The 22,994-nt window shown below is 33.0% G+C and overlaps 1 pseudogene; it reads left to right on the forward strand.

The window, feature by feature from the left end:
• The first annotated feature begins 762 nt into the window (after window positions 1–762).
• LOC114402475 lies at window positions 763–18,715 on the forward strand (annotated as a pseudogene).
• Window positions 18,716–22,994: the final 4,279 nt, after the last annotated feature.

Genomic DNA, 22,994 nt, shown 5'->3' on the forward strand with positions numbered 1-22,994 from the left:
GTAAATACAGTAATGGTATCATCTATATGATTGACCTTTACACGTAATGTGGGAGCAATGTCTCACATGCTAGTTTGCATGCCTGCTACTGATTCTTATAATGCAAATATAACTTCAAACAAGGTTCTACTCTAAAGATAAAAGCACTGACTATTTTCTTTGAATGCACAGGCTGGTCAACTCAGTTTGGTAGTGGGGTCCCATGTTTGGATTGAGGACCCTGATTTAGCTTGGATAGATGGAGAAATCCAGGAATCAAACAATGAAGAGATCACGGTTATGTACGAATCAGGCCCGAAGGTGAGTCCCCTGAATCTATTGTAAATCCATATACATGTGTGCTTATTAGCCCATGCATGTGTGTACAAATACACACACACACACACACAATATTTTCCTTTTTTTTTTGTGGTAAAGTTCATTCCCTTACATTTTCTATTGATCTTGGTATAATATTTTGTTTGATCCTTCATATATAGTACATCTCTGCAATGCTTTGTACATTTCGAGGCAATTTTGGGTTTGGTGTGCATTATATGGGTCAAAAGGAATAGTATGGAACATGATAGAGTTTATTCTATCTCGATGCATCTAATATTCTCATGGTAGATACTTTTTTAGCAAGGCATTGTATAGTTTTAGCTAAAATCTTGTGAAGAAATTTCTTTGCTAGATTCTCTACTATTACTTTAAAGTTAATTTACTTCACTTACACTATGAGGTTTTGACACTGTTAAAAGTACTCAACACTATTGCAGGTTGTGAGCAAATCAGTTAACATGTATCCCAAAGATCCAGAGTTCCCACCTAATGGTGTGGAAGATATGACAAGATTGGCATATTTGCATGAACCAGGAGTACTTCAAAATTTGCATGTTCGATATGCTATGAATGAAATTTATGTAAGATATCACATTTGTCTTGTGGATTGGCCTCTCTATTCTATCCTGTGAAGTGTTTGGAGATGTGCTTTGTTTTGTTGTTACAGTTATTGCAATGAAGCTTTAACTTTTGCTGATGGTGTTTGCAGACATACACAGGAAATATATTGATAGCCGTGAACCCTTTTCAAAGGTTACCTCATTTGAGTGCAACTAGTACCATGGCAAAGTATAAAGGTGCGGCTTTTGGTGAGCAGAGCCCACATCCTTTTGCAATTGCAAGTTCTGCATATAGGTATCTTGTTGCTGCTCAGTTTTTTGTGCCTTGGTCATGACTTTAAAGTATTCTATGATTCAAAAATGATTATAGACTAGAAAAAAAAATTAAAATTAATGATAAAACTCTCTACCGGTAGTGACCCCAAACCAGATAATTTTATACTCCCTCTGTTTTTTTTTATTATCATTTGTTTCTTATAAAAATGACCACGGGTAGAGGTTCATAAGGAATGAAATAGATTTGAAATATCAATTTCGACAGCTGAAGCACTACATTATATGATGTTGGATAGATAGTGTCAAACTGTGTCCTCCTTAACTTTTTAGAAAACTTAGCATATTTTTGTACATTATAACAAGCCATTCTAAATCACTGAAAGAGTAATATTTTTTTTATTTAATTACTCATTTAGTTCTCATACCTGCCTAATTTTTTTTCGTTTTAATCCTTACATCTAAAATTTACTTGTTTTAATCCCTATACCTACACTTTTTAATCTGTTTTAGTACCTGTCAACCAAAATTATAGAGACTAAAACAGATTAAAATGTGTATCTGTAGTGTAGGAACTGAAATCGGTTAAAAAATATATAACGTAAATTGTGTAGGTATAGAGCCATCTGCAAACTGGAGTGTACACCATTTGATAATTTTTTCTTTGGGTTTTGCATCCATCACTAAAATTTGGCTTGTGTCAAAGATTCATAGCAAATGATATATTATGAAAAAAGATGTATGTGCATTCACTAACAAAGATAATTATCTGCAGCAAGATGATAAACGAAGAAACAAGCCAATCTATTTTAGTTAGTGGAGAAAGTGGTGCTGGTAAAACTGAAAGTACAAAGATGCTTATGCATTATCTTGCATTTTTGGGAGGGAGAGCAGCAACTGAAGGGAGGTCTGTGGAGCAACAAGTTCTGGAGGTAAGAAACAAAATATTAAGGCCATGTTTGATTGTGTTTTTTGTTTTTATTTTTAAAAATGTTCTATAAAACAAATTTCAAAAAATGATTGTTAGATAACTGAAGTGAGGGAAGAAACTGCGATAGAGAGAAAAAATAGAAAACCAAAATGTTTTGGTTTTAAAAAACTTCTCTTAATCTCTGTAGTTGTCCTTAAGTTTTAATTCCTATATGAGAAAATTGTAAGTTTTAGTTCTTATATATGCATAAAAATTAAATTTTGCTCCATATCATTAACATCAGAAACAAACTTTCTTGCGATATAAAATCACTACAAAAACTTTGGTGATAAACTTTCACCACTTGAAAAAATTTATAGGAAGGAAAACTTACAATTCTCTTGAATAGGAACTCAGACTTAAAACAAAAACAACTATATACTAAGTAAAGAGTTTAACATTTTGTTTATTTGTTTTTGAAAACTGGAAACAAACAATCATACATGCCTGAGAAACATAAATATAATCTTGTATGTTATTATTCATTCTGGTCAATTGTTATTCACACTTCTGCAGTCCAATCCTGTTTTAGAAGCATTTGGCAATGCAAAGACTGTTAGGAACAATAATTCAAGGTATTGAATTTATTGTTCAGTAAGGTCATCTTTTATCCATCTTTGCCATTTTCGCTGCACCCTTCCTTATTGTTTATTTGGTTTAAAGTCTGTCCTAAGCTTACATAGTATAATTTCAGTCGTTTTGGTAAGTTTGTGGAGATTCAGTTTGATCAAAAGGGGAGAATTTCAGGAGCTGCTATCAGAACATATTTGCTGGAACGATCTCGTGTCTGTCAAGTTTCTGATCCTGAGAGAAATTATCATTGCTTTTATATGCTTTGTGCTGCACCACAAGAGGTACATTATTCTTCCATTTGGATGATAAATTTAGGCCTATATAGTTAAGAATAAGATTTGCTTCCATGGTATGTGAAAATTTGCTTCCAAGAAAGTTCAATTAATACAAGTGAGTTCATGAATAAAATTATTGTTTTTCAAGAAATTAAAGATTGGCTTACATACTCTACTATTTTCTAACCATTATCATTTGAAAACCTCCCAAATCAATACTAACAAGATACAATTGAACAAACAACCGGTGCACCTCTTACTGGTCATTCCTAGGAAAACATATTCATCAATGAAAAACAAACCATTCATGGCCAAAATATTAGAAAAGGATACTAGGCCCCAAACATCGGTAGACTGGAGGAAAAGGTTTATTACTTTTATTAAACTAGAAAGACACTCTAGAAAATATTTGCATCACGGTTGAGTGGACTAGTCAAGGTAGCAGGCATTTATAGCAAAACGTTCGGCATGCTTCCTCCTGCAGTGGACTCCAGCAGCCGTCATTGGTGGTGTTGGTGCCTCTGGCTGTTGAACAAGAGCAGAGATAGGGTTAAAGTTTTGCTAAAGCAAAAGCCTCCAGATCAGGAATTCTGATATCAACTTGAAGGATATAATTTCTGAATGTAATTATTGATGATAAAATTGTACAAAAAGTACACATTATATAGCCAAAACAATATAAATAGTTTCTTAAAATATGACTGAAATCGTGATAATAAAGAACCTGCCCTAATTTATGTTAATTACAGTGTAATTAGAGGTGGACTTTTAAAACATTTTACGTAAATGCAATGCTCATGGTTCTGTTTATATATATATATATATATATATACAATGATGACAATAAGCTTTTTTTAAACTCGTATAAACTATCCAATCCCCTCACCACTAGCTGAATCCAAGTGGCATACAAGATTAAGGTTTAATTACTAAAGTTCATGAACATTCTTTACACGCATATGAGCTTCTAAAGTTAGTTGATCTTCTTGAACTTATCCTGAGACAATGAGCTTTTGATGTGAATTTATTTTTATTTGAGCTTTTCCATGTTTAGGATGTTGATAAGTATAAATTGGGAAATCCAAGAAAATTTCATTACCTTAATCAATCAAATTGCATTGAGCTTGATGGGTTGGATGATTCTAAGGAGTACCTTGCAACTAAGAGAGCTATGGAGGTTGTTGGGATAAATTCTGATGAGCAGGTACCCCTTTGTAACATGCCTATTGGAGAGAGTTTTCTTCTTTCTTTTTATTGTTTTCATTAGAAAATTTTGACATCCCTCTTCTCAGGATGCTATATTTCGAATAGTAGCTGCAGTACTTCATTTAGGAAACATTGAATTTGTTAAGGGAGGGGAAGATGAAACAGATTCCTCTCAGCCCAAGGATGAAAAATCCCATTTCCATCTTAAAATCGCAGCTGAGCTTTTGATGTAAGTGAAGTTTCTAATTAATTTATTGTTTCTCTAGAAGATTAAGCTTATTTTTTTTATCGGCAAATATTAGTTAGAATGTTAGTTTTGTTAGCAGAGGGGATCCAACCCACGACCTTTCCCTCCTTCTCTTTTCCCTTAACTATCCAACCCACATTATATCTCCTTCTGGAAGATTAAGCTTTAAGTCTATTACATCTATGGTAATTTATTTATTTGTTTATGTTAGGTGTGATGAGAAGTCCCTTGAAGACTCTTTCTGCAAACGTGTTATGGTGACTCGTGGTGACACCATAACAAAATCACTTGATCCAAATGCTGCAGCTCTTAGTAGAGATGCATTGGCTAAAATAGTTTATTCAAGGCTTTTTGACTGGTAATTCCTGTGATGTTTATGAAAATATAAATAATTTTATATATCTTAGAAAAGCTCACTTTAATATGCATGAGTTTCTGTAATTCAAATGATGCAAGCATCTGTTGATCCAGGATTGTGGACAAGATTAACAACTCTATTGGGCAAGATCCAGATTCAACTAACTTGATTGGGGTTCTAGATATTTATGGATTTGAGAGTTTTAAGACAAACAGGTGCTTAGCCAATACCCGTTTTTTTGCCCAGATTCAACTCATATGCTCTGTGTCTGAGTTATGATACAAAAGTTGAGAAAGTTGTAGTTTTTTACTTTATACATTAGTTAATATTGTCCACGAACCTTGATGTCATCTGCATATTATTTTGATATTCTTGGCTACGGCTGTGATCTTCGTTTGCAACCATAGTTTTTGTTTTGCTTGATGGACACACAGAGGATAAATGGTACAAAAAAGAATACTAAAGAAATAGTGGAACAAGATTTAATTTAGTTTGCCTTTTAACCAAAGTTGACATGTAAATATGACAAAAACAGGGTGTATAAAAAATGGCTATCCACTTAAAGTTTTACTTATGTGTGGATAAGTCATGTTAAGTATGGTTCATGATGCACTTCCACAAAATTCAAGCTACAAACAATTGTTTCTTCTGTTGTCAGTGTGACTGTCATGAATGCAGAATTATTGTGTTTGTGATCTATGCTTTGTACTTAATGACTATCCTGTAATTTCATAGATTGACATGTTACTAACTTTTTGAACTCTCCTATGTATTATTTAATTGATCCTGCACAGCTTTGAACAATTTTGTATCAATTTGACAAATGAGAAATTACAACAACATTTCAACCAGGTCTGATTCTTTTGTTTTCTCTATTTTCTTGGAATTCATTATCTGATAAACATCTTTTGTTGACTAAGTTAACATTTCATTATGCAGCATGTCTTCAAAATGGAGCAAGAGGAATATACAAAGGAAGAGATCGATTGGAGTTATATTGAATTCGTTGATAATCAAGATGTTCTTGATCTCATAGAGAAGGTGTAATTCACACTTCCATCCATTTTGCCATTGTAGGAAAATTCTATCAATTTACCATCTCATTCTTGTATTAAATGTATTTTTATTTTGATGGTTTCACCATTTACTTAGATAATAATAGTGATAATACATGTATTGTATAACATTTTCATGATGCCTTTTTTTCTTATACTTCCCATTCAAGTAAAAACTCCTCAGAGTAAGTTAATCTGTTATGAATAGTGAATAGCGGTTATTCTATTAATGTTACTAACTTACAACTACCTAGGTTTTTGACGAAATGATGACACTGGTTCAGTAAATTTCTTTTATCTATTTAAGAAGGAAGTTGATTGCTAGCTTGTACATATTACTGCATATGTATTTGAACTTCACTCAGTCATACTTGCTTGTTTGTATTTTATCTTTCTAATTGATGTTCACTTATAACTTCAGAAACCCGGTGGCATTATTGCTCTCCTGGATGAGGCCTGGTATGTATTTAATGACTGAATGGTTCAAGTTCTTGTATTATGGTTGTTCTTTATACACATCTATATGTATTATGTAGTGACATCTGCATATGCATATTCTTTGTAGCATGTTTCCAAGATCAACACATGAAACATTTGCTGAAAAGCTATATCAAACCTTTAAAGACAATAAACGCTTCAGCAAACCAAAGTTGTCTCGCACTGACTTTACTATTAACCACTATGCCGGTGATGTAAGTGAAGTTCATTTTGGTCTTCGTAATTTAAAATCAATGATGAAGGAAAAAAGCTTAACTTATGATGATTTTAAATTCCAGGTCACTTATCAAACTGATTTTTTCCTTGATAAAAATAAAGACTACGTTGTTCCAGAACATGCTGCTCTACTCAGCAATTCGAAGTGCCCCTTTGTTTCAGGGCTTTTCCCACCTTTACCCGAGGAAACTACAAAATCAACGAAGTTCTCTTCTATAGCCACTCAGTTTAAGGTCTGTTTTGTTTTGCCAATCATATAAATGCAAATTACCTGCATTGTGTTTATCTGTTTTATTCTTGATGCATGTATTATAAAGCTTCAACTGCAATCTTTGCTTGAAACACTAAATGCTACCGAGCCACACTACATTCGTTGTGTAAAGCCAAATAATCTTCTGAAGCCTGGAATGTTCGAGAACAATAATGTGTTGCAGCAGCTTCGATGTGGAGTAAGTTCAATGCCATTTTGGCTGTGTTCTCTGGTATGACACGAGTATTTTGGCCTAGTAACTTGAGACTAATGGAGGCCATTCACAGGGAGTAATGGAGGCAATTCGGATAAGTTGTGCTGGATATCCCACCAGAAAGAACTTTGATGAATTTGTTCAGCGGTTTACTATCCTAGAACCTAATGTTCTAAAAGCATGGTATTTCCATTTTTTATTTTTTTTTCCAGTCATCTATGAATCTAATCTGATTCTGGAATATTTGAAACCGAATAATAATAACCATATATTCGCAGCCCTGATGAGATGACTGCTTGCAAGAGGCTTCTAGATAGAGCGAACCTTAAAGATTATCAGGTGCCATTTTATCCAACTGGAATTTCTATTAATCTCACTTGTAACATTTACATTGCTTGTTGGTTACATGAATAGTAGATAATGCTACTTTGTTTCTAACATGTTACAATACCATGGGTTTGAATAAAATGTTATTTAAAAGAAAAATCCGTTTCCATTGGTTTAAGGAACACCAAAGAAAAGGAAAGGAAAGTTCCAACTAGTTACTAACAAAGTTAACTGCTATTGCATTCATGTGTTTGTGTGGTTGCTGGATATAAGATCTTAGCATAAAAAGAAAGAAAAATACTCCTGCTGAACTATTCCCATTGCAGATTGGAAAGACAAAAGTGTTTCTGAGAGCCGGTCAAATGGCAGAATTAGATGCATGTCGTGCTGAGGTCTTGGGAAGATCTGCAAGCATTATTCAGAGAAAAGTCCGCACATTTATTTGTCGAAAACACTATATTTTATTGCAGTTGTCTGCCATAGAACTTCAAAGGGTTGCTAGAGGTATCAATTATGTGAATCCTCTAGGGATGTTTATGGTTGTTTACTATGTAATCAATGAAAGACTGAATTCTGATTGTACATGTCTATTTTATGAATTTACCATAGGACAACTTGCACGACATCAGTATGAATGCATGAGGAGGGAAGCTGCTTCTTTGATAATTCAGAAAAACTTCCGCATGCATATTTCCAGAAATGCTTACAAAACTATTTATGCCCCTGCTATTTATATTCAAACTGGTATGCGAGGGATGGCTGCTAGAAATGACCTTAGATTCAGGAAACGGACGCAAGCTGCAATTGTTATTCAGGTAGGATAGAGCAGCATTTTCTTCTTAGTTTAAGAGGACTACTCTCTGAAACTTATCTCCTTAGTTTTACCTATTTATATTATATATGTGCCGCATTACCTTTGTTTTCTTTTTAATCACGGGGATTAAGATTGCATACTTGTTACCTTCCACTAACACCATAATGGAAGGAACTATGTTTACTGGACTCCCCATTGTGTATTGCTTTCCTTATTTTGGAATTCACTTTCTTTGTTAACTAGATGTCTCTGCTAAAATTTGAGTCTTGTACTTACCCTTTCTTTCAATGTAACATGTTTTTAATATTTTATAAATGACCGAACAAGCCTAAGGTTAAAGAATCGAAAATGTTGGGCAATTTTTTGTCTCTGCAATAATAATAACATATTCATATTCTATGATATTTAGTGCATCATACATAAAATATAATTAAATTAATGTGTTTTTTTTGTTATCATAGGGTCACTACAGAGGTTATTCAGCTCGTACTTATTTCAAAAAACTAAAGAAATCAGCAATTGCTGCACAGTGTTCCTGGAGAAGAACATTGGCACGTAGAGAACTTCGAAAGCTTAAAATGGTGTTCCCTCTCCCCTCTTGTATACCTATCTTAATTTTTCAACTATTAGCAAACTGCAAGTGTTTTTCATATTAGAAGCAACTAACATTCTTAAACATTTTGATTTTTTTTATAAGAATTTTATAAGTTTTGTTATTGTAAATTTCTTTATATCACTATTATCTACTACTATAGTGCTTTGCTTTTAGACTATATAATTTTGTAAGAATTCAGTTGTGTGGCTTTATTTTGTATGATCTCATGCTATTGGGGATAAGACTTGAATTGTACTTGGGCTTAAGCCCACAACTTTACTTGGGCTTTGTAAACTGACAGGTGTCAGTTATTAGAGTTAGTTAAACTCCAATTTTCTATTATAAAGGTGATTGTTGTACGTAACCTAATAGCATAGATATTGTTGAACACATGTATGCCACTGACAATAATACAACTTTAAGATTCCCCACTCTCTCTCTTTTACTTTCCTCTCTATGCAGTAAACCAGTTAGCACCAACTATTATAAAAATGTATCTGTTGGGAATGATTTTATTGTTGGGGAAGTGTTATTTCTCCCCTTTAAATGTGAAACTCTAATGCTATATCTATTTTAAATGTGATTTTTATCCTTTCAACCAGATATGCTACTACTGTTTTGTATATGAACAACTTTTATTTGTTTTCATACTTAAAAATATCTAAATTTTAACTTACTGCAGGCAGCCAAGGAATCAAAGGCACTTGAAGCAGCTAAAAATAATCTGGAAATACAAGTCAAAGAATTAACTTCGTGTCTAGAAACAGAGAAGAGAATGAGGGTAATTAATTTATTTATAGTAAATGAGAATGTAGAAGTATGACAAAGTTTCTTCATGCCTACTATTGCTAATTTGGTTCTTTTTACCTATAAAATTAATTTTGTTAATTGCATTATTTCACCAACATTCTAAATGTTTTGGTTCATTGTGATATTGAGGAAGCCAAGACACAGGAAAATGAAAAACTACAACATGCATTGCAAGAGATGGAACTTCAGCTCCAAGAAATCGAGGAAGCCAAAAAACAGGAAAATGAAAAACTACAGCATGCTTTGCAAGAGATGGAGCTTCAGTTTCAAGAAACCAAGGCAGCGCTAATTCAGGAACGAGAGGCTGCCAAGAAAGTAGCTGAGCAAACTCCAACTACACAGGAGAACCCTGTTAATGTTGTTGACAGTGAATTGATCAATAAGCTGACTACAGAAAATGAACAACTCAAGGTAAGCATTACATAAAAGTGTTTGATAAATTTCTGCTTCTGGGTGTGCATAGCATCCAAACGTATTGTTACTTTCTATGCTTTACAGGAACTAGTTAATTCGTTGGAAAAGAAATCTGTACAGGAGTTTCCTGTTAATGTTACTGACAATGAGTTGATCAATAAACTTTCTTCAGAAAATGAACATCTTAAGGTATAAATTACATAATAAGTGTTTGAAATTTATGTTATCGGGTAAATGATCATTTTTAGTCCCTAAATGTGTAAACTAGTGATAATTAAGTCCTTAAAAAAAACTAAAATTCTAATTTAGTTCTTGAATGTGAAAAAAAGTGCGACAATGAAGTCCTGTGTACAACTTAATAACAAATTGGTCCCTGAACTTTACAACTTAATGTCAAATTGATTATAAAAAAATACAACTTAATGTCAAAATAGTCCAAGAACATTACAATTTAATGACAAAATGGTCCCAGAAACTTAACAGTAGGATGCAATTATTACACCTTTTACACATTCACAGATTAAATCAGAATTTGTATTCTTCAGTGGACTAAATTGTCATTGGTTTACACATTCGGGGACCAAAATGGTCATTTACCCTTATGTTATTGCTATTGTTATTGTTTTTTTATCCTTTACAGGAACTACTTAATTCATCGGAAAATAAAACTATACAGGAGTTTCCTGTTAATGTTACTGACAATGAGGTGATCAGTAAGATCACTACAGAAAATGAACATCTTAAGGTATAAGTTACAAAATAAGTGTTTGAAATGTATGTTCCAATGAGGTGATCATAATATCCAAAAATAACTTCTGAGGCTTTGCAGGATCAAGTTAATTCTTTGGAAAGAAAAATTGATGAAGCTGAGAGGAAATATGAAGAATGTAACAGGGTTAGTGAGGAGCGCATGAATCAAATTATAGAGACAGAATCAAAGATGATTGAGACAAAGACAAATATGCAGAGGTTCTTATGTTATCCTTTGTTGGTGCTGGTTTTCATTATAGGGAATATTTGATGTTTTCATTGGTTTGATATGTTGCTTTGTTGCGTGTTAGGCTTGAAGAAAAGCTATCTGATATGGAAACTGAGAACCAAGTTTTGCGGCAGCAAGCCTTGTTGAGTTCATCATCCCGGAGAATGTCAGGAAAGCTTGCACCTGCTACAACTCCGGTAAATACAAAACAATTGCTTATTAAGTGAGGCTGTTCAATTCACATTCCCTATCAATTACTTATCATTGATATTTTTTTAATTATCCTCAATTAATTATTTTTTTAAAGTTAGTCCTAACTCCTAAGTAATTGTATTCTTAGTTGTCTATTCGCATATAATTGAGGACAATTTAGAAAATTTCAATTAAACCAAGTTAATGAGTAATGTGAATTAATAATTCTTTGTCTCAACAGTCTCTGACTATCATCCTTGTTTATCCTTACTGGAGATTGTACTAATGTCTTTTTTCCTGATCTCGCTACTACAGCCTTTGGAAAATGGTCATCAGGTAATAAAGGGCTTTTAGATTTGAAATCCCTTTAAATTTTCTTGTAATTTATACATCATCTTTGTATTTATCAAGAAAGAAAAGTTTCCCACCTGCCCTTTTATGATGTTTTTGAAGACAAGTCTATTTTCTATAGGCACTACAGGGTTCTGTTTCTTCAAAAACATTTGGTGCAGAGGATAAAGTAAGGAGATCTATTATGGAGAGGCATCAAGTATGCTCTTGCGGAACAATTGTTACTTAATAATATACTTAATTTATATTTTTATATACTTTTGTAGCATTTAGTCACATTATCTTTTTTGTTTGTTTTCCTTGTGTGTAGGAGAGTGTAGATGCTCTTTTCAAATGTGTGACAAAAGATCTTGGGTTCTCTGAAGGAAAACCTGTTGCAGCATTTACCCTTTACAATTGTCTGCTACATTGGAAATCTTTTGAAGCTGAGAAAACAAGCATATTCGATCGTCTTATACAGCTGATCGGTTCTGAATTAGAGGTTACTTTCTGTTTACTCAAACCATTTTTTCATTTGTTTGTTAGAGGCAAAAGTGTATCAGATTTAGGATTTGTTTGAAAATTTCATTCAGCCATGAAAATAAATAAAATTTTATAATTGGTTATTTAGTACCTACACAAAATGAATGCTATTCAAATGCTAATGATTTGTAGTGCTGAAAATAATGTTTTTAGTTATGTAATTCAGCTAGTGAAATACTAATTCCACAGAACTGTGATTACAACTTAATTGCCATTCCAAAGTTTCATAGATAGAGGACCTTTGGTGCCAGGGGAATAGTTTGGTAAATTTGTTTAGAGAGGCTTGAAAACTTAAAAAGATTTGAAAGGGCTGAATTTGTATTTCTTATTTAGTTGATTACAAAGGAATTTCAGGAGATTAAAAAACTGGATTACTCTTAAGAATCGAAGAATTTGTACATGATAATTAATGACAGAAATAAACTCTATTGATTACAATATTTATACTCTACAACACTCTCCCTCAAGCTAGAGAATATATATCAATCATTCCCAACTTGCAAGCAAGATCTTGAAAAACCACTATGCAGGAAGACCCTTGGTGAACACAGCAACTAACTGATGCTCTGAAATGGTGTACAATGTGTCTATAAGACAAAACCGCTGTTTAATTTCTCTTTAATGAAGTGTCAATCTATCTCTGTGTGCTTTGTCCTTTCATGTTGAACTTGGTTGTGTGCAATGTTGATGGCAGACTTATTTTCACTAAATAGTCTCATAGGAGCTTCACAGTTCATTCTGGGATCATTGGGAACAATCAATAATCTTCATCCATAACAAATCACAAACCCCTTAAGTTTTGGCTCTAAGGACGATTGAAGTGTCTATAGAACCAAGTCAGTTCAGGCAATTGAAGTTATTATTGTTTATGAATAATAACTGCCTCATAGCTCTTATTGGCTTATTGCACTCGGCATTCTGAAAACTCCTGTCACAATATCTTAAAAACGGTAAAAAAAAATGTGAAAACAAAGTAGCATTTCTATGATCATAAATGAAAACATAAAGAAAATTAAGAAAGAGTGGCATTTTTGTGTGCTTGGTGTTTAGATAAGGGTGATACATGGTTCTTTAATATGGTCTCACAAGGTATTCCACTTAACATTTTTGCAGGATCCTGACAACAATGATTGTATGGCTTATTGGCTATCCAACACATCTTCTTTGTTTTTCCATCTTCAGCGATGTCTAAGAGTACCTACAACACGGAAACCACCCACCCCCACTTCGTTTTTTGGGAGGATGACCCAGGTACCAAGTTTCTTTACAACTATCCAAGTTAACATGTGTTTAGCATAAGTTCCATGTGAACTTCTGGGCCATACTGCACATCAAAATTTTATTTGCAGATATGATTGTTTAGATGCTTATATTATACTCAGCTATGAAATTAATTAGACTGTATAATGCTTCCAAATTTTATGACCAAAAATTGAAGGCTGTCAGTAGGATGTTTTTGTCTCCTAATCATCCATAACATGCTATATGGATACATTCCTAGCTTGTTAGTGCCTAAAGTTCATTATCAATAAAAGCCAGAGAAAATGAAAGGTAAAAAAATATGTATGAATTGGTATCCGAAATCAATAAAATTTTAACTATATATCTATTATACACCTTGTTCTAGGCTAACAACTTTTGTGATAAAAAATGACAGATTCATTTTTTGGTCTGATTTTCATGTCAATTTAAGAGGGAAAAAGATTATGCTTGTCCTATAGTAGCATCAAACATACATTCATTCTTTTCATTTTAAATACAGAAATATAAATATTGGTATTTTACTTAGTAATGGTATCCTTAATAAATATTGTAACTAATGATTATAGAGATAATGCCATTAAACTCACTATATGGAATTTGATGTTTTTTTTCAGGGTTTCCGCTCATCTAATAGTCTTTCCAGCAATGCTTTTGATGTAGAGCATCAGGTCGATGCCAAGTATCCTGCCTTGCTTTTCAAGCAACAGCTTGCAGCTTATGTGGAAAAGATATATGGAATCATTCGTGAAAGTTTTAAGAAAGACTTGTCACCTCCACTTTCTTCTTGCACTAAGGTATGCAGGCTGTATTTTTTGTCATGGAGTATGTCTTCGTTTTTATGTGTTGCCAGTGTGCTGGAAATTATATATACTATTAGGATCAGTATTTTAGGCAAAGTAGAGTGATGGTAGTTTTCCTTGTTCATACTTAACTTATGCTCTAATCTGGTGTAAATCTTATCAATAACTTTGCATTGATGCCGAGGAAATTCAAAGTAACTTCCTATTGACATTGACTTTATATCCATATATTCAAATATTTTAAATTTTTTATTCTTCTCACCACTAACTCTCTGAGTCTCACTGGATGTTATTCTACTACTCTTTTGGTTTCTCATGACATCTTTATGTATTGGTTTCTTGTTCACTCATGTAAAGGAATGCATCATTTGAACACTTTTAGATTTTAGATTATTGCTTCTGTGGAAACAGAAGAGATGTCACTTTTTTCTCCTTTTCTCTAAAAAAAATTGGGGGCTCGTGGTTGGCTTAAAGATGTCTCTTGCATGCCTGTAGGCAAAGCTCAATCTATATCTAATAGACAGTGCAATATCATTAAGTTTATTCCACTTACGTATGATCATATAACTTCAGGCGGACAAAACATCAAATGACAGCAGCCAACCATCTGGTTCTTGGAACAGCATCATCGAATGCCTTAATAGATATCTCAAGATTCTGAAAGAAAACTATGTATGTGAAGGTTTGATAGTACAGTAAATCGGTATCTTTACACCTTTTTCCTTCCAAGCTCATTTTTTAAGTTATAGAGCAAACTGATTTTAAGTTTTGTCTCAGGTGCCTCCTGTTCTGGTTCAGAAGCTATTTAGTCAAATTTTTCAATACATCAATATGAAACTCTTCAATAGGTAAGATGTCTTGTTTCATTCAGCTACTTTTACAGGAATGGACTAATTATAGGCATCTGGGTTGACTTGTGAATTGGGAATGCTATGTTCTCCAGCCTTCTTTTACATAGAGAATGCTGCACATCCAAAAGTGGAGAACAGATAAGATCAGGGTTGGCTGAACTAGAATTATGGTGTACTGAAGCAACGGAAGAGGTACACTACATTCACCTTTTTATAACTTTCTTTTATGCATATTTAAGTCACATACATTGCGTGAGCAATGATTTAATTCTTATTTAGCAAATAACTATTTCTGTTTCAGTATGTTGGCTCTTCTTTCAATGAACTCAAACATGCAAAGCAAGCAGTTAGATTCTTGGTATGCCTGTTGCTTCTTCTATGAACACTTTTGCTTTATAAATAAACTTCATGTAGCCTCGGTGATACTTTGAGTAACCTTTTTTTTAGGGGTAGGGGGGCTACTATCATATTTTGCTTTCTTTATACTTTGGTGTCTAACGTTGGATGAAATTAATCCAATTGATTAACATTTTAATTTAGACATCCTTTCCCATTGAGAGACTAGTAAGATACCATGTGAAGGGACACCGTCTAACTTGGTCTTTATATAATGACTGCAACTATACAATAAGTAATATACCATAAATTTAAAATATAGTACAAGGAGTTCCCTAAATCCTTGAGCACCCATTTTTCTTCCTCATTTTAATTTTGGATGAAATCAATTCTCCAGGTTGCACTAAAAAAGGAAGAGCTATCCTATGATGATCTTACAAATGACCTCTGCCCAGTAAGTGTTTATCATATATCTGCAATTTGAGCTTTGTCTAAATCTTCTCTATATGAGCAAAAACAATGGGCAGATTTTCTCTTTTTCTTTCTTTTGTGTAGAAAGCAAACTTGCTTTTCTAACAACACTTTGTAAGAGGGGCACTTAAGCTTGTTATAGTATACTTATAAAACCAACAAACCCCATGTCTTTTCTCACTAGATGGGATCAACTACATGGATGGATAAGGACATATGGTATAACATAGGAGTAATATGTTACCAAGTTTCTGCAAATAAGACAAATTTTGGTTTTAGTCTTCCAATTTCTTTTATTAATTGGCTTAAATAGGTTAGAGATCTATGGAATATACTTGAATTTTGCAATTAATTTTTGAAATTTTTTTACTTTTTTGATGGGTCTCTAAGATTTGAAAAATTATATGAGTCCTCTCGTTAGTCTTCATCCAATATATGATGAATATCTGTTAGGTAGATGATGCACATGAAGAGTCAAGGAGTGTCACCTAAATTTTTTATTTATTTTTATATTTAATTTAATAAACTATTTCATTAAAAAAAGAAAAGAAAAAAAAGTCATCCGTCCCTCAAATCCGGCCTCTCCTCGCTCCAATCCTCTGGTCCCCTCCGAGCTTCTACCTCTGCTTATCTTTCCCATATTTGTCCTTTTCTTTTACCTCTCTCTGTCTTCTATCCCCCACCATCGTGCACCACCATTTCCACCAAACACAACAGTCTAATTCCCAGTAGATTTGGCCAAGAAAGACCTCACACAGTAATCAAAACCAGATTTGAACATATCCGAAATCCACAAATGCTTCCCAGAAGCAAAACACTTACCTAGACCCCCAAGCCCCCAGGGAAAAGAGAAGTACATGGAAGCAAGAAAGAACATTTCAGAAGATGACGTAGTTCCAACTGAAGTTCGGCGTTCCACGAAATCCGACAGCTTGTTCTTTAGATTCTGGCCACTCCCAACCGCCGTTAACAGATTCTCGTTCGAAATTGAATTTGCCACCAAGTAATCGAACGCCCCTCGACCCAGAACCTCCACCACCGTCGCTTTCTCTTCCTCATTCCATACCCCGCCCAACCCCACCTCAATCTTCATCCCCAGACCCCCAACAAAATCTCTACTTTCGTAACACCCAAATCCAGAAAACCTCAAATCTTGCGAATTCCAACCTAGGTCTCCGGAAAATCACCGAAACCTAAAAAAGGGCCAAAAGTGTAACAACTGAAGACGAACAAGGAACATTACGAGCAAACCAAATGTTCAAGTAATCAAAAGGGTGTTTGTGACATTCTTTAAGTAACCAAAAGTGTGACTTAATGTCAGAGTATTTCCTCGTTGGACCATTGATGTAATGGTGGAGCAACTCAGATGAAGAGATGGAGGACATCTCAGATCTGAAAGATGAGGAAGAAGAAGGGACAAAGAGAGAAAAAAACAAACCAAGGGCAAGTGTGGAATGTCCTATTCACTTTAACTTTATTTTTTTTAATAAAGCAGTTTATTAAATTAAATTAAATATAAAAAAAATCTAGGTGATACCTCCTGTTATTGATACCTTTGATATGGTTCCACATTAATATTGACATGTCCAATTATCAAGCATATCATTACATTTTGGATAGCTAGTGAGGATCTTTTACAAAAATTTTGAAATTTCAGAATTCAACCAAAAACAAAAAAATTTAGGAATTGGTTGACAAATTAAAGTATATTTAAGGAATCTTTAACATATTCAAGTTTTATTAATTTTTGTTTTGAAAATGATACTTATCACCATTTACTAATGATGTGGCATGTATCTAAATATGTTATAACATATGCCATCTCAAAATAGTCATTAATGTTACACATCTAGATGCATGTCACCTTATCATTAGATGATTCTGGAAATCATTTAAGAAAATATGAGGATCAAAACTAACAAAAAGAAGTTGAAGGACTATTAAAACCAAAATTCACCATATTTGTAGGAATTAAAAACACATATAAACCTATAATATGCAAAGCAAGTGGGTTCAATGTTTCTGCCTCTCTTAACATCTATATTGGCTGAATTTAGGTCCTAAGTGCTCAACAGCTTTATAGAATATGTACACTTTACAGTGATGACGATGATGACAATAAGCAAAGTGTATCAACAGACGTAAGTTCCATCTATCTATTTTTATCCACACCTTTTCTACTCATCCATTACTTTGTTGTGTGAATATTATTTACATCAATTATTGCTATGTACTTGTGTAGGTCACTACTAGATTGAAGCTTCTAATGACAGATGATGCAGATGAAGATGACAAATCTTTCTTGTTGGAGGACAACACAAGGTAAACTCAATTCATGTATTATACATGTATATATACAAAAAAATATTGTTTTAATTGAAACTGAAGTTTTCACTTTTCACTGTTTTCAAACTGCAGTCATCCTATTATCGTTGAAGAGATCTCTACTTCTGCTCTAGATAAAACCATTCCAAAAATAAAACCTCCTGCAGAACTTCTGGAGAATGCAAACTTCCAATTTTTACATGATTATTGTTAGTCCTCTTGTGGTGTAACTCGTCTTTTAAGGTTCAAAATATGTTCTCCAATTCAGCATCATGTTGTAAATCCACCCATTCTCACCCTCGCCCCTCCTTTTATTTTCTTGGTTTTTGTGGGCATCCATATATACTGTAATTAATGGTTGTGTTAGCAAAAAGGCAAGGTAGGTATCATAATATTTGTTAACATTTTCTCTCTATTTTTATTAGATTATATGTGGATGTTCACTTGGGGTGCAAATATCTGTATTAGTATGAGGAAAGAAAAGTGAAATTTGTAAAATGATAGGAGTTGATCACTTAGATTGCTCTTCTGCCCTTAAATTTGACATTGTAGAAAGCAGTATGCTACCCTCAAATGCTGTGGTGATATTGGCCATTTATGTAAGAGCATTGTAATATTGAAATTAAGAATATTTCAATTATTTATTGTACAATGATGAGCTACAATAAATCCAGTGCACTAAATATAGAAGTGTAAAGAAAATAAATAAAGCAACTGCTCCAAAAGAATTTATATCATAAGAATCTATTACACATAGATTTATTTGTAAATAGTTCTTAAATTCCTAAAATCTCTCATGCAATGATTGGTACTAGTATCAGATGAACTATATCTATGACGAATGCCACTTGTATGTTAGGATTTGAGTAATTAATGTACTCGCCACTTTAGACAAGATTTTACCTATTTACCACCACGGCTGAGGGTTATCCACACAGGCCACTACTATATGAGAATAATTGGTTAATGACCAAATATTTTTCCTAAATATCTCAGCAGCTAGCGTATTATTTATTTATTCATGCAGAAGTTTAAACTTATGATGGAAAAGTTAAAGGTTTGGATCGAATAAACAATATTTATGGAGCAGAATGGTTTGTATTCAAAGAATTAGATGCTTTTGATAGATTGGCAACTAAAGATGTGGTTTTCAATATGCAACAAGCTAGAAGAGCTATTGTTAATAATGATATTGATTAAAATCATCCTGGGGAGGAAACTAGCTATATAGGGGCAGTTGCCAAAATATAGATTGAAAGGGATTCCCCTATCGGCCTGCCAAGGTGCGCTTCCATAATCGAACTTTTTGTTGCGATTGTTATTTGTATATATTTTTTTTCCGAATTGTATTTGATATTTTAATTGCATTCTTCGTAGGAATATCCTTTTCGTTACATACTTTTCTAGTCCAACATTGTTAGGCTTTTTGGTCCTTTGATTGATCTCTCATTTTTTTTCTCGTTATTTTAATTTTTAGGAGTGTGTTATAATTCTTTTTTTTTTTTTTTGAGAGAAGGAGTGAATAAAACCAAAGTTAACACTCTACAAATCAAATTTCCTCCTCTCTAACAAGCTGCTACTGCACGGAACAGCTCTTTGGCAACATGTTTAATGAACAAATAATATATCCTGATATGGGTAGGGAAAAGATATATACCAAAGTTCGGTGATATTTTCAACTTGTTCACGACCATAGCATCTTCACATTGGCTTCAACTAGAGTATTTTCAACTTGACCTCCATCAGAGCATCTTTCTCTAGGTCTCAATCAAAGTGTCTTCAGTTAGACATTTGTCAGAGTAATTACAACTTGGTCTCGACCAAAGTATCTTTAACTCAACTTCCACTAAAGTATCTTTATCTCGGCCTTAGCCAGAATTTGGCCTCAATTAGAGTATCTTTAATTCGACATTGGTTAGAGTGTCTTTAACTCAACCTTGTCTTAAGTATCTTTAATTTGGCCCCAACCAAAATATCTTTATCTCGACCTCAATCAAAGTATGCTCAACTTGGCCTCGACCAAAATAACTTCAACTCAACCTTGGCTAGAGTATCTTCAACTCAGCCTTGGTCAAAGTATCTTTACCTCAACCTTGACCAAAGCAATTTCACCTTGGCTTCAACTAGAATATCTTCATCTTAACCTTAGTCAAAGTATCTTCACCTCGACTTTGACCAAAATATCTTCAACCTTGCCTAGTCAGGGTATCTTCACCTCAGCCAAACAATTTTGATTGGTTTAGTGTTTATTCCTTAAAACCAAACTAAATCAACCAAAAAACCCTTATTAATGAAAAATGCATGTAATTTTTTTAATAAATTTAAGAAAAATTTAAATAGGTAAAAAATATGTTGGATTGATTTTGACCCATTAAGTGTTAATTAGATGGTCCATTAGATTTGAAAATAGGAAAGGATGAATTGTTATCCATCCAATCTAATCCAAGTCTTTTTTGTTTTAACAGGTTGATGGATTGAATTGAATTGAATTTTACATGGATGAATCATGGATAAATGGGTTCTTTTGCCACCCCCAGATTATAGGTGTAGTTTGTTATAAACACAATCTTTGTCTGATCACTTTTTTAAACATTGTTTGCTTGTTATTTTAAAGTAGAAGTGTTTGGGAAATCATTTTTTACCACCTTATTTATCAATAGATACAATTAATCATGATGAGAAAAGAGGAAAGAGAGACATATAATTGAATCCATGTCTTTGAGTTACGAAACAGAGTATTTTACATAATTATCTTGTTCCTTCGGAAGTCATATCTTTAATCTGATCAGTGATACTTGATAGAATTAACACCTGTAACATGTTGAAGATTTGTTGAACTACAGTCAACATATATTTCCTACTATGTGTTGTATAAGACTAGTTTGGAAACAGGTGTCAGATTACTATTTTTTATGTTGGGTGGCTACTTTTAGTGATGGCCGTTCTCTGTTTTTACTTATGCGTGGGACAGGGTTCTGTTATTGACATACAAGTGTTCTATCAAGGGTTGAGTTCCTTTTGATATGGAGAGATTGCACAGCTTGCGACTTTGCAAGTTTGAGCTTCTTGAGCTAACTTTTTACGTTGTGTCTCTATTTTGAAGGATAATCTTTTCCTTCGCTGTAATATTTTTTTCCTTTTTTTTAATGGATTTGGAGGAGATGAAAGATGATAGGTTATGGACATGATGTGTTGCTGGAAGTAAGGATTATATTGATTATTGCTAAAATATATGGAATATGCCCTGTGACGTTTATGGATTTCAAGGTGTTTGGTTTGTTTCATATTTCGTATTTAGTTAATATGTTACTACCCCTTTTATTTTGTTCCGTGTTTTTAGGATTTTATGAAGAATTCTCCAATGATTAGCTGATTTCAAGATTGGTATTTAATGTGCATTTAAATGATGTTGTTAAAGTTGTGGATTAAAGGTATAAACACTGTAATGTCAACAAAATTTATCATCATATTAAAATTAGGAAAATATTATGTGCATGTGTCTGTGTTTGTTGGAATTAAAGCATAAGTAACTTATATGAAAAACTCAGATGCAATATAAAGGTTTGTTTTATAAACGCATTACTATGCTGAGAATTTTCACAAAATTACAAAATACTATTAGCATCCTTATTTATTGCAACTTTACTTCATGGATTTTACAGAATTTTTGAAACGCACAGCACACGCACTAGAAGTTGTGCTTTAACACGAGCTCGTATAACTGTTGCTGAAAAACAGGTTGAACTATTTCTGTTGTCTTTTTTCTATCAAAACATTTCAAATTCAGGCATTGCCGAATTAATTGCTTTGCATGGAGATTCTTACTTGAAATTGTGAGTACTTGTAGATAGAACATGCATGGACATTGGATTGCAACACAATTGCGGTCATTTTTAATGTTGATGGCATCTCTCTAGTAAGATATCATCCTATTTTATGTTATAATGTCCGAGTTGTCTGCTAACCATTCTATGTTGCTGAAGAGAAATTTTGAGTAACTTGACTATTTCAGGTCTTTGCGTAAGCAGAGATGGAGATCGTTATTACTCAGACTTCCATTGCTTCTGAAACTGTAGATCTTCGAGCTAAATATTTGATATTACTGACAAAATTTCTATACAAGAAATCTAGTAAATTATTCTGTGATAGGATGACATTTTATTGCACATTACGATGTTTAGATTGATGCATGCAAATCTTCATGGAGCAGTAGTTATTTCGTATATTCTGATTAATTTATGACATTCTACCTTTCCCATCAATTTGATATGTAAGATTGATATTTTATGATTTACAGTCACTTGCCATCAGAACCATCATAAAATTGCAAGAGGTGGCGTCATCCTGAACGGCTTTACCAATTGACACCAAAGGGAGAAATTTGATCATTTCCTGATTTGGTGCCTCCTTGTATGATTTCACACATCCAGTTCTATAAAATTTTATCAATTTATTTTAAACTATTTATTTGTTACGAAACTAAAAAATGACAACAATATTTTTTTTAATAAGATTATCATATAAAACTATTTTTTTTCTACAAACTAACATGATAAACAACTATATCTTTCTATAGCCTAATTTTTTCTTTAAAAAAAACTAAACAAATCAATACATTAAATTTGTATAGAACTATATCTTTTTCAACATAGTCAAAAGTTGGCCAGAATATGTTTCTTTTAAATTTTATTATAAAGCTAAAAATTTATCTATTTTATTTAAAACTATTTATTTCCTACAAAAACTAAAAAGTGGCAACAATCATTTTTAATAAGTTCGGTCATATATAAAACTAATTTTGTTCTATAAACTAACATGATGAACAACTATGTTTTTCAATAACCTATTTTTTCTATAAAAAAAAACTAAACCAATCACAACATTATATTTGTATAGAAATATATTTGTTTTCTACATAAAACTATTAT

This window comes from Glycine soja, chromosome 20, assembly GCF_004193775.1.
Source record: "Glycine soja cultivar W05 chromosome 20, ASM419377v2, whole genome shotgun sequence".
NCBI classification, from domain to species: domain Eukaryota; kingdom Viridiplantae; phylum Streptophyta; class Magnoliopsida; order Fabales; family Fabaceae; genus Glycine; species Glycine soja.